The sequence below is a fragment of the Anolis carolinensis genome, chromosome 4 (genome assembly GCF_035594765.1).
Source record: "Anolis carolinensis isolate JA03-04 chromosome 4, rAnoCar3.1.pri, whole genome shotgun sequence".
Classification (NCBI taxonomy): Eukaryota; Metazoa; Chordata; class Lepidosauria; order Squamata; family Dactyloidae; genus Anolis; species Anolis carolinensis.
This window is the reverse complement of record NC_085844.1, coordinates 230,574,785-230,588,643: the sequence shown is the minus strand read 5'-3', so window position 1 is coordinate 230,588,643 and position 13,859 is coordinate 230,574,785. Positions and strand designations below refer to the sequence as shown.

Below are 13,859 nucleotides of genomic sequence, written 5' to 3'. Positions count from 1 at the left end.
AGAAAACTAATACCTTTTAGTTTTTGAGAAACTGTTTGCCAAATTTTGAGAAGGTTATTGAAAACAAAAGAAATCATCATTATAATAAAATAAACCTGTTCTTATGTATTTTCAGCCTAGTTACTTCTACAACCTTAAGCATTTTTATAATTGTGAAATTACCCAGTGGGGTGCAGATTTCTTAAACAGAAATCATGACGTAAACCTTAAATCTATTTAATTTTCTGAGATATGATTGTCAGTGTTTTTTCCTCTCTTTATTCTTTAGAATTCTCATTGATGTATCTAAACCAGTGGTTCTCAACCTGTGGGTCCCCAGGTGTTTTGGCCTACAACTCCCAGAAATCCCAGCCAGTTTACCAGCTGTTAGGATTTTTGGGAGTTGAAGGCCAAAAACATCTGGGGACCCACAGGTTGAGAACCACTGATCTAAACTGTCAAATTTGTTCTGATTTAGATACACGTATTTATCATTTCACACAACAGTTTATCTTGATTGGTATATTTGCCAACATGGCTCTCATTCTCTTGCATGCGGCAGAAGATAGAGAAATTTGAATCAAATGAGGATTCAGAGGCAGTGTTGTACAAGTCTTGTCATTTTGGGAGGGATAGGTTTGGCAGGATCCCATGTTGTATTCATGAACCAAATGCCTCAAAATGTTCTGTATTCTGCATAACTAAATTTATTTGCCCATACAGTGTTCCCTCACTTATCGCAGGGGTTACGTTCCAGGACCACCCACAATAAGTGAAAATTCGCGAAGTAGAGACACTATATTTATTCTGTGTGGAGGAGAGCAAACCACAGACCACTTACTACAATGTAGTCTGCACTTTATTTTGGCAGTTACAATATACAGTACACCAGCAGAGAAGAAGAATGGAAGCTAAATAAACTGTTTTTTATTTCCAACCCTTCCCTACCCACTCCCTCTCTCCCTTTATTTCTCCTTCCCCCCTTCCATACCCTTTGCACACTGCAAAAACCTGCAGAACAGCGAAAATACCGTGATAAATGTGTACATTAATATTAATTGAAAACCTGCGAAACAGCGAGGGAGCGAAAAGTGAACCATGAAGTAGCGAGGGAACACTGTATAGTGTGTGAAAAGACAGGCTTGTTTAATTGAGTTAGTATTGTTTGGTCAGTAGTGATATCTTATGTCAGTAGGTAATGTAGTCAGCACTCTTAATGGAACTAATTTCTTTTTCTGCACTTGGCTCCCATATTTGATTTCAATAAACCTAGAGAAGGACTGATTGTAAGTTCATGATGGATAGGAATTTCTTAAAACTGGGGGTATAGAAGGCAGTTCCAGTGAGGAGGAAAAATGGGAAGCGTTTAAGAAAACAGGTTAGGTGGCTGAGGAGGGATGCGTGGGAGCAAGCTCCCTCCCTTCCTCCTCAGCCAAGGGAGCATGGGAGGCTAGCTCGAAGCTCAGGCTCCCCAGCTGTTGCTAGAGAGGAGGAGTGAAGGAGCCTTTTGCCAACTTCCTTTACCAGCCTCCTTCAACTTGGCTGGGGCGGAACAGCTAGCTAGCTCCACTGCTCCCCTGCTGGCCTACAAGTTGTTCATAAGTTGGATATTCATAACTCTGGGACTGCCTGTATAAGAAATGGAAAAAGAAATGGAAAAAAATCACCAAGAAGGAATTCATGTGTGTAGAAAATGTCACAAAAAGTTCAGAATGACTCAGGCTTGCTGAAGGGGTTAAAATAATTAAATGAACTTCAGCACAGAAATACCTGGCTATTTCAAATGAATTTAAGTCTCCAGGGTGAAATGAACTACATCTAAGAGCATTAAAAGCCAGGTGTCACACATCCTGTATCTGTGTATTTAATTTTTTGTTTCAGTGTAGTACCTTACTTTTCTTCCTATTGAAATTTGCTGGAGAATTAGCTACACTTCATAACTTGGTGTTATCTGCAAATTTGATAAACATGCCATGTATTTTGTCACCAGAGTCATTGATAAAATGTTGAATAGCACTGGTCCCAAGACAACACTGGTCACACCTCTCCAGGATGAAGAGGTGCCACCCAAGATATTCTGGCAAACATGTTAATAAAATATTTTAGGTTTGGCCGGTTAACCAGTTCCCAATCTACCTAACAGGAGCATTGTCTAGCCTATATTTTACCAACATGATTGCCACAATGTCTTGGGGAACCTAGTCTTACTAAAATAAAGATATGCTACATCTACAGCATTTCCTTCATCTACCAAGCTGGTAACGCTATAAAAAGAGACATAAGATGAGCCTAGCATGACATGTTTTTGAAAAACCTATGTTGACTTTTAGTGATGGCAACAATTCTAAGTGCTTTCTTAATAGACCACAAGATGAACATGAGTCAGCAATGTAATGCAGCAACTAAAGAAACCAATGGGCTATATCAATAGATGAAGGAAAGTAATAGCGTCACTCTTTTATGCTTTGGTCAGTCCTCACCTGGAATTGTGTACCACAATTTAAGAATATTATTCATAAGCTGTCATGGGGAGCATGACCAAATGGTTGTTTTTTGTTTTTTGTTTTTTTAATGTCAGGAGCAACCGGAGTTGCTTCTGGAGTGAGAGAATTGGCCGTCTGCAAGGACGTTGCCCAGGGGACGCCCAGATGTTTTGATGTTTTACCATCCTTGTGGGAGGCTTCTCTCATGTCCCCGCATGGAGCAAATGGTAAAAGGTCTAGAAGCCATGTCCTATGAGAAGCGGCTGTGGGAGCTAAGCTAAGTATGTTTAACCTGGAGAAGAGACAGTTAGTTGTGTTAGCTATTCTGAAAGGATGTCATGTAGCAGGCCTATTTTCTGCTTCTCCAGATACTAGGACATGGAGCAATGGATTCAAACTATAGTTAAAGAATGCACCTAAACATTAAGGAGACGTTCCTGATTTTAAGAGCTGTTCAGCTGTGGAATATGTTCAAAGTGTGATGGAGTTTCCTTCTTTGCCTTGTTGGCCATCTGTCAAGAGTGCTTGGACTGTACTTTCCTGTATAGCAGGAGCATTGGATCGGATGGTTTCTCCCAGCTCTAGTTCTGTGATCTGCTTTTAAGTGTGAGAGACCCTCCAGAACAAACTTAAAATCATAGAATAATAAAGTTGGAAAAGACCACGTGGGCCATCTAGTTGAGCCTCTGCTTGGAATACCCCCTGGAATACCAGATAGGAAAAAGAAGGAAGGCCTATTTATAAGTCTGCTGATATCATACTGGTTGTCATTCATAGTCTTAGAGGAAATACCAGTACTAATTTGAAATATAATCCGATTCTGTAATTGCTTGTTTTCTGAAGGGAGAATTCAGCTTGTGTGTGTGTGAGAGAGAGAGAGAGAGAGAGCGCATGTGCGTACTTACCAAAATGAATGAAGGAAACTTTATAACATTCCCACAGAATAGTAAATTCGTTTTGCAGGTAAGCAAAAAAATTGAACTTCATTTGGTTTCATGCTTCTTAGTGAGGTTGCTCTTTACATTAGTTAAAAGTCAATTCATTTTAGAAAGATATGTACTTTTCCTTGTTTCAAAACTCAATTGATACATTTTCTAGATTGATTTCCATCATATTTATAAATGAGGCTAAAATTTGAAGTTCTGCATATTTTGCTTTTTTATGAGAGGATTCTTTTTTATTGCCTGATTCACAAAGGCAGCTTATTCCTTGTAATCAGGTTTCCCCTAGAATACTGTAGGCACCAGCTTTTTGTTGATGAAAGCTTCAGCGTATGCTTTTAACCATAAAATAATTTAGAAGGAGACTATGTGCCAAAATTGTACTCAAATGCAATAAACAAATTAATCATCTCATGCTCAAATCACTCTTGTTGCATATACGCCAGAGCAATGCACAAAATGTATCACTGGTAAAGTATTTTAAGAAATTGTTTTGCTTTTTCTAGCAATTGGAGGCTTTTTTGCACTCCACAGGCCATTTCTTCTTTTATTTATTATAAATGTTTCAGTACTGTTCTTGATTGCAAAAAGTCCTGAAACACTAAAACAATTCATCAAAAATTCAGCCGTAATCCCTATGTCCCAGACTTAGTTGGGAAAAGACAAAGGGTGAAAAACAGTCTTCAAATCTAAAATGAACAGGATTCAGGCCTGAGATATTATAGAAGAGATATGAGGATGAAGAGGATGAAGGAATGAAATCAGGAATTAAATACTCTATATTGAAGTTTTGTAGGCTATCCTACCATCCCCTTTCCAGCAGATGTTTCCAAAATATTTAAACATACAATAAATTTAGGTCTGTTGTTTGTTCTTTCAAATTGCTATATTCTAATAATTATTGGTATGTGAATGAGCCGTGTCATTGAACATGTTCCTGAATTTGAAAGTTTAATTGCTTTGCATTAAGTTTCCTGTTGATACCTCATATTTCCTTAACAGTGGTGTCAGTTAGATTTTAGACCATATTTGCAACCCATTTGATTGTTGACCGATATGCAATTTCGATGCTTTTCCTTTTTACCCACAAGGGAATGTTTTAAAAAACATTCTGATGTATTCTTATAAAAGACCGGGCAGCCTATTACCTTTCATATGTTTTTGATTCCAGGGTCCGTCATCCCTGACTATTATCTTTGCTGTCTGGGAGTGGTCATGGTTATAGTTCAAAATATAGTAGATTCTCACTCGCTTATCCAACATTCTGGATTATCCAACACATTTTTGTAGTCAATGTTTTCAATGCATTGTGATATTTTGGTGCTAAATTCGTAAATATCGTAATTACTACATAGCATTACTGTGTATTGAACTACTTTTTCTGTCAAATTTGTTGTATAACATGATTTGGTGCTTAATTTGTAAAATCATAACCTATTTTGATGTTTAATAGTCTTTTTCTTAATCTCTCCTTATTATCCAACATATTCGCTTATTCAAGCTTCTGCCGGCCCGTTTATGTTGGATAAGTGAGACTACTGTATCAGCTACTCTTAGCAACTAGAGATGAATTTGAAACTGCAGCTTCTTTTTGTACAGGGTGTTTGAAAAAGAACTCCCTATTCACCATATAAATTAAATGGTGAATAGGGAGTTCTTTTTCAAACACCCTGTATATATATATATAAGAAAAATGCAATGTAATATTAAACTAGTATTTTGAAGTGAATGTGTCAAACAGCAACCTGTGAAACAGTGTAGTCTTCATTATGACTGATGATTGAAAACAAATGGTCATGTGTACACATCAACACAATAGAGCAAAAAATGAAATTGCCAAAGCAATGTCACTGAAATCTCACTGTGTCTATCTGTGGTGAAGAAACTGGATGGAGTTTTAAACATATACTCCAACAAGTTTCTTCACCACATAACAGGCACAGGTAGATTTCTGCGACATTGTTTTGGTTTCTTGCCAGGACAAACCTCCCTTGCGTGAGTGGATATTAAAAATACTCCAGATAAATGAACTGATAAATATGGACACTATTCATTTCATCAGATGTATATGGTAACATAAACATCCTAGCCCTACTAATAAACTTCTTTTAATAGGACATTTTTGAAATTTGAGGTGATAGAAATGAAATTCTCTAAAGTTGTAGTATTTCATGTTACAGTATAATTAATCTGTTTTATGATTAAATCTTTATTTGATTCAAGCTATCCACCATGTGTGCATATATGTCCTGATTGCAGATCATGCTCATCGTACCTGATGAATGAATTTAGTTGAAAAAGATTTGTGACATATAGTTTTTAAAACCACAGTGGTCTTCACTTTAAGCAAAAGACTGCTTATGCTTCGGTAATTCCCTCTTGTTATTCATATATTTCAGGGCAATTTTTGACAGTGCTTGCTGTATTTAGATTTAAGCAACCTTCTTTGTTCATTTATGCATTTTACACTGTTAAGTGTTTCAAGATCCATCCCTTTGATAATACAGTAACTGATGTGTGTAAACTGATTTAAATTATTAGAGTTGGCTGGGGAGTATGGGTGACTTTGGTTTTGAAGATTTTTTTCTCTTTCTTTTTTGCCATTTAAAAACAGGGTGAACTCAACTGTTTTTTTCATTGCTTTTCCCTGGGAGATTGTTATAATGTTTGTTTTCAGAAAATCAGGAAATAGCATAAGGAGAATGCTTGATGTGATAAACAGTTCTTAACCAGCTAGCAATGTCTGCAGTTCAGTCTTGAGCAGTTTTCTGCTGGCAGGAACTGTTGATAGTGTTTACCTCAATAAAATACAGTTCAGTTAATAATATTCGTTAAACCTGCATGCATACCTTCTAGTTTCGTTTTCTGTGTCGATTTTTTATGTTTCCCTCCCTTCAGTTGTTTGCTAGTTGTCTGTGTTGTAATGAACATGCAAGGTATTTATTTATTATGATTGTGAGTTCCCCTGGTACTTCAGCTCTTAGGGCAGCATAGGTGATAAGAAAATCACAGAAAAACAATAGAAATAAGTAAGCATCACTTTAAACACAAATTTAAAACAAGTCACAAAATAGTATATTAAGAATGGATGATAATAATCAGAACATGGAAAATGCAGTTACAAAAATCTATCATTATACTTATTTAAAGGGAGCCAACATGGTGTAATGATTTGAGTATTGCACAAGGATTCCAAAAGAGCAGAATCATAGTAACCCACAGGGTGACTGTGGGCAAATCTTATGCTCTTTGTCTCAAAGCAAGGCATTGAAACCCTCTTTGAACAAATCATGTCAAGAAAACCAAGGTTCAGTTTGGCATCTCCATAAGTTGGGAACAACTTTGAAGGAACACAATAACTATTTAAAAGACCTTGGAGAATAAAAAGGCCTTTCCCTGGCATCTTGTTTAGGGGTGGCATTCTGCAGTTTTGAAGCCATTCACAAGTAAATAATTGTGAAACACTGTTATGTTGGCACTGGGAAATAGACCCTCAAATGATGGTCTCATGGCATGAGCAGAAACATGAGTATCCCTTATCCGAAATGTTTCAGATCAATTCTTTTGAATTCTGGAATACCTGTATCTGCATATATGTACATTGTGAAGATGGGACCCAAGTAGACAAAATTTGTGTTTCTTGTACAACTTAAACACATTGCCTAACGATAATTTTATACACAACATGTTTAATAATTTTGTTCATAAAGCACAAGAAAATAAATAAATAATCTTTAAGAAAACAAAAGAACATCAATTTTTTCATATAATGTCAGTATCATTTGTATTTCCCTCTGGTTAGTTTCTAAGTTTAATTTGTAAGGTTTCAGGCTCAAACTTAACTTATAAAACTTTCATATTTGGTGGGTTTACGTATAAGCCTGAACATCCTTTATCCAAAATTGTACACATGGGTGGCTGAGATGAAGACACCTTTGTTTATCACTGTTGAGCTGATGAAAATAGGGCATAGCTAACTTTGGTGATAAATGTGTGGGGAAAGTAGGTGGTAAATTTTCCTTCTGGAGTGTTGTGTGGTTTCCAAGCTGTATGGCCGTATTCTAGCAGCATTTTTCTCCTAACGTTTCACCTGCATCTGCAGCTGACATCTTCAGAATTTTCCTTCTGTCTTATAATATTGGAGTACAAAATCCATTGAAATTGGTGAGATATTTAACACTGAGGAAATTGCTACTTCTTGCCATGCTTTTTGAGGTGATATGTAGTGGCCCACACTAACTGATTTGCAGATATTTTTGTCCAGTTGGTGATAGATAAATCATAATTCATGCTGTTGTGACCTTCAGAGTACTCTGTCAAGACCAAAACTCCTTGCAGGCCTTTAGCCTTGGCTCTCTTACTTGAATTATCCATGTTCGTCTCCCTTGTCAAGCAATGAATCCCTGTGGGGAGGTACTGTCTGTTTCAAAGGCTAGATCCTCGAGTATGGTCAGGTAATACTTTGATAACAGTTGCATTTCTTCTTTCTTGGTATTTTTGATTTTAAGAGTTTCATCCATTTATATGATATTGTGAGTCAACTCAGGGTTCACTGCACAGTGTGCCCCCAAAATCCTTAGTGGAAGAATTGGTTAGATTATGGGAGTCTGTGATGCCTGTGGATGATATCACAGATGGATGCCACATGCTTTTGACATTACCTGGGGCATAGAATAGGCAGCAGCTGCTGTTAGGAGAGTGAAGCCTGAGGGAGAAGCAGCAGAACAAAGAATGGCCAAATTGATGAGGGAGGTAGATAGCATCAGGGAAAGGGATGCGTAAGGCCTAAGAAAGGATGGCTGGCAGGGGCCAAAAGATTAAAAATCTGGGGGAAATAGGAAGAAATACAAATAGCAAGGTAAGATTGATGAGAGATGAGGAGCCACAGAAGTGAGGGAAGAAGACAAGTGAGCCATGCCTCCCCTGCCTGTGTGCTTCTCTTCAAAGGTCCACCTGGAGGAAGACAAGCTAGCCCTTCCAGTACACACAGTTACCCTCCTACTTCAGGCTGAAAGTGACAAGATCTGGAACATGTCCTCTGGAACCAGGTAGGAGCCTTTTGCTCAGTTCCTAACTGAGGAGAGGTGAAGCTTGGGTGTATCTTGTAAGGAAAAGAAAGAAATGAAGGAGAAGATACATTGGGTCAGGAAACTCAGTTCTTACACGTCTAATGTATTCATGCAGAGGACAGACTGAATATGTATCTGAACAAATTACTTGGATCTGTCATGGGAAAAGAGATGACCTAGTTGGTAATATGTGAGCTATGCCCTCCTGTTTGGTGATGGAGAGTGTGGAACCATTAAATCATGAGTGGACTCTATTTTTTTAGTTCATCATTAACTATGCAGGGGAGGGGAGTACTGGGGGAAAAGGTTATGGAAGAAACTGCCCAGAATCCACTCTCTTCATGGTAACAATGAAGGATTAAAGTTTTTTTAAAAGATATTTCTTTCTCTGTAGATTCTTGTGTGTGTGAGAGAGAAAGATATATGTGTTAATGCATACATACATACACCTGTTTTTGAGTATAGGTTGAATAAGTTAAGATCATATCTTAATGCAAATAAAATAAAAATGCCTATTTTTCAGGAACCCGTACACATTGATTTATTAGGTATGTGGTCTTTGCTGTGTTTGGTAAAACTGGATGGTTTCTTCTGAATTATGATTCTTTTTGGGTTTCAGTTTCTTATTCATGAGGACTTGTTGATGCTCAATGTAAATACATTCTGGTTGTTAACATTCTGGAACAAAGAAAAATCCCTCCCATTTAGTGTTTGGCTTCTTTATTGAGCATATTCAGAGAATGATGTGCATCCTCGTTGCAAGGTGAAGTAATTTTCAGGCTACTTGGTTTGGAGTTATTGTCTGAGTGACCAGCTGTCACTTGATGTTGAATTTGCAAGAAGTATTGGATTACAAGGCCTCCTGTGGTTGCTGGGATAAAAGTTTTAAACCTATCCTGTGGGATCTCATAACACCCATTTTTATTCTTCAGCAATATGTAGACTTTCTGAACAAGATAAACTATACCATGTTGCAGCATATAACTGAAGAAGTAGTAAACCCCTTTAACAGTGGGCAGTGGAATTGTGAAGATCCAGTAGAAGAGATGCATGCTATTCTATGTTGTTTCTGAAGCTTTCAATACCATTCAAGGGCTGTGTATGTTAAAAATAGTAGGGGGGCTTTATTCAGTGAATTGCTGAATCTTCTTGGTCAGTACATCATCTTCTGTCCCTCAGGTGCAGGCGTTGGCATTAATATGGCCTATCTGAGCTGGTTTCAATTTTGCTTTGTGTTGCATTTAGATTGTGATTGGTGGAGTTACTTAGTAGTCTCCTATGTCCCTCTGCAAGAACTCATGAATGGAGGTTGGATTCTCCTTTTCTTGTGGTTCAGCTTTATACTGTACATAACATTGAAATAGTGAGGCTTTGGCTGGATTGGGAAGGATGGAATGTGTTTGGGAAGAACAATGCAACAAAATAATGATACCTTTATTGGCAAGCTGTAATGCAGAAAATTGGCCAATAAATATTTTGCTCTTTTGCAGATTTTGGATTTTCTTGTACAGTATGACCCCTGTATCTGTTGGAATAGGTTCCTGAACTTACCATGGAAACAAGAAACTGCTGTTAGTTGCGCAAACTGTTGAAATAAATGACTTCTGGCAGAAGTTATCAAAGGGTCACCCTTGATGACCTAGAAAACTCCTAGAGAAATATCCTCTGTAAGAATTAGTTAGGTTTTCAGGGGAGACTTATAATAACTTCCATAGCATGCCATAGAATCACCTGGAGGACCAAGAAAATTTTAGAGTGGACATACCTTGTCTGATGTTGGTAGGTGAGCTGTGCATACCATCCCCATGGGTCTATAAGTCATACCTTATTTTTCTACATGGCCAACACTGCTGCCCCTGAGTATATTTCCTTTGGATAAATAATTGATTTGCTCAGAAAGCGGACAGAAAGTGTTCCAAGGAACGCCAGACTATTTAGGGCAAAAGAGTAACACCTCCTCTACTCAGCTGCATTGAAGTTGTTAGTTTATTTCTAGGTAGTGATGATGAAAGGTGGTGATGATGGGATTGGGTGTATTTTCAATTTTTTTATTTTTATTGAGTAGTTTTTCTGGTATATATTATTATTTGGGTGTACCACAGTGAACCTCTGTGTAGTACTTCAGCGTTTTTACTGCCCACAGTGTGTCTGACAATTGAATATCATTAAGTGAAACTTTTTTTTCATAGTACACTCTCTACAGTATTTCTTCCTGTCTCGGATTTCCCCTCCCCTCCTGCTTTCACTTCCTCGCTGTGTTTTGAGAGTTTGATATGGTTGCAACTTTTAGTTTACTGACAAGATTTATATTGATAAACTAATGTCTTTCCTTATTTCCTCTCAGAAGATCTCACAGTTAAAAAGTCCAAAGTGATCAGTGATTTGTAGATAAAATGAACACACTATTCCTTAAGAACTATTAACATCATTCCTTATTCATCTTCAACAAATAAGGCGTTTAAAGTATACTGACAGGGTGTATGGGAGAAACAAGAAAGATACAGATAACTGTCAAAATGAAATTGAATACAGTAAAGTCTCACTTATCTAAGGTTCTGGATTATCCAACGCATTTTTGCAGTCAATGTTTTCAATATATCTTGATATTTTGGTGCTAAATTCGTAAATACAGTAATTACAACATAACATTACTGCGTATTGAACTACTTTTTCTGTCAAATTTGTTGTATAACATGATGTTTTGGTGCTTAATTTGTAAAATCATAACCTAATTTGATGTTTAATAGGCTTTTCCTTAATCCCACCTTATTATCCAAGATATTCGCTTATCCAAGGTTCTGCTGGCCCATTTAGCTTGGATAAGTGAGAGACTACTGTATATTGTAAGACAAGATCCCCAGCTTTCCCAAGACGTTTGACAGTCCCACTGTCCCCAGCTAGCATCTGTGTTACGGGCTTTAAAGGACATATGGAAAAACCCTAGGTTGGTGGAAAGCAAATTAAACTGACAAAGAGAGCACTTCTGATGGAGTCAATAAAATGTGCTTAAGTCAGAGGTGGTAACTTCCATGCCATTTTCTTTAAATCCTATGGCTTTTTAAAATTATTTCAGCAAAGAAATAATGATAGTGTTACCTCACAACCTCTGAGGATGCCTGCCATAGATGTGGGCGAAACGTCAGGAGAGAATACTTCTAGAACATAGCCATACAGCCTGGAAAACATACAACAACCCAAATAATGATAGTTTACAAATGAAGGAATGTATTATTGGAGTCAGTGACAATAGATTAATCTCTCAGTTTCTAACAATCAGCATTTACAATTTACGTCTATAATCTAACTTTCTAAACTCTGTTCCTGAATTAATTTTGATGCATCATTTGGGCAGGAATTAGAAAGAAACTTTGAGTTTCTGGTCATTGAAGTTTTTTTTAAAAAAGCTATATTTGGCCTAAAGTATAAGTTGAATGAATGTTGGTCCTCATTGGTTACTATTTCTACTACTGTAACATTCTATGAAATACCTTAATTAAGTATTTGAAGTTCTTCTTGGTTTCTTAGAATCACAGATATGGGTCACTTTCCACCTCCATAAGAGTTATTATTGGAAAATTCTGGAGTATAGGAGATGGTGTCAGGGAATGATAGGAACTAGAGTCCAACAATGTTCAGTCTGTTTGCAATATATCTTCTCAGTTGCTTGAGTGATTTTGACTTACCTAAATTGAAAGCCATTTTTATTTATCCTTGAAATTTGCAAATAATTATAATTTGTTGAAATGGTTCTCTGTTTCTAGACAGCGATATTTGTCTGAATATACTAATGATAGCTATATAGGCAGCTGGCATACATATTCTAAAGCAGTGGTTCTCAACCTGGGGTCCCCAGATGTTATTGGCCTTCAATTCCCAGAAATCATAACAGCTGGTAAACTGGCTGGGATTTCTGGGAGTTGTAGGCCAAAAACATCTGAGGAGCCCAGGTTGAGAACCACCGTTCTAAAGGCACCAGATTCCATTGGATCTTAGAAGCTAAGTACTGTCAGCTCTGATTAGTATTTTAATGGGGAAAAACTAGATGATGTAAGCTGTAATTCAGAGGAAGAAACTGGCAAATCTTCATCTGAATTTTCCTTGCCTGAGAAAACATTCTGAAATTAATGAGGTTGCCATAATTTGACAGATGATTTGAAAGTGCGTGCGCGCGCGCACACACACACACACACAGTCACTTTTTAAGCAAAATGCTGTTGAGTAATAGGAAGAACTGCATTCTGAAAATCTTTGCCCAACTGTATGCATGGCATAACCTAGTGCCCAGCTTTATTTATTGAGTGCTGCTCCCAAATAAAATACATTTAGAGATTGCAGCCTCAGAAATAAAGTGACAAATCGTAAACTAGGAGAAATGTTTGAATGTAATACACCTGACAACAGTGTTGATTTCCATATATAAGAGTACTTTTGTAATGATAAAAAAGTCAATGCTAAATTAGTTGGAGGTTCACTGATGCATTATTACTAATTTTACAGCAGTGAATATATTTTTTCCAGTTAGCAGGTCCACTGCCATAAGTTAGTTCCTTGGTTTCATTTTCTTCTTTAGTCAATGAAAGGGAAGATACTTTTCAAGTTGGAAATCTGTTGGTATGTGTACATTTATATATTGACAGTATTTTCGATATGTATTTTCCCTTTTTCACTCATGCATTTGTGTGGATGCATTCTTTTGTTTCTTTAGCATCAGAGACACCTATATTTCCATTTTTTCTCTTTTCCATTCATCCTACTTGATTCAAAATTTTAAAAAAATCTATAGTACTACCTCTGTGCCATTTTTTACTAAAAGACTTGCTGAAGAGGATTTATGTAGTATACTAGCTGTATCCGGCCATGCATTGCTGTGGCCCAGTTTGGTTCAATTAAAAAACTCTGGAAAGAGTTCTGTCTCCCACAGGATGGTAAAACATGCGGGTGTCCCCCAGGGATCATCCTTGTTGACGGCCAGTTCTCTCACACCAGAAGCGGCAAGGTTATTCGATGCTGATCAAGTTGGCCAATTTATCTTGCAGTAAATGAAGAACACCATTCAGAGAAGAGTGGAATACCAGACATGAAACAATCATGGACAGCTAACACCTCCCAACCAAGGTTTTCCCCAGGCAGGAAGTAGCCAGGGTTTGAAGCACAAGACTATGTAATACTAGTCAAGTTGGCCAATTGGAACATTCACACTTGCCTGTAGGAGAAAAAAGTTTTTTCTCCCACACTGGGACTTTCACAGATATATAAAGAGAAGCCTCCCACAGGATTGTAAAATATCCGAGTGTCCCCTGGGTAATATCCTTGCTGACGACCAATTGTCTCACACCAGAAGGGGCTTCTGAAGTCTCTCCTGACACCCTTTCTGTGGCTAGGCCTCA

The 13,859-nt window shown here is 37.4% G+C and overlaps 1 protein-coding gene across 13 annotated transcripts in view; it reads left to right on the top strand.

Annotated features, from left to right (window-relative positions):
* Nucleotides 1–13,859, top strand: part of adnp (activity dependent neuroprotector homeobox) — a 45,519-nt gene that overhangs the window by 13,135 nt on the left and 18,525 nt on the right. The window contains exon 4 of one of the 13 annotated variants that reach the window (XM_008115607.3): nucleotides 8,351–8,451. The exons of the other annotated variants lie outside the window; for them this stretch is intronic. The gene's annotated coding sequence lies outside the window, so the exon portion shown is untranslated. The remainder of the gene's footprint in view (nucleotides 1–8,350; nucleotides 8,452–13,859) is intronic. 13 annotated transcript variants of the gene reach the window in all.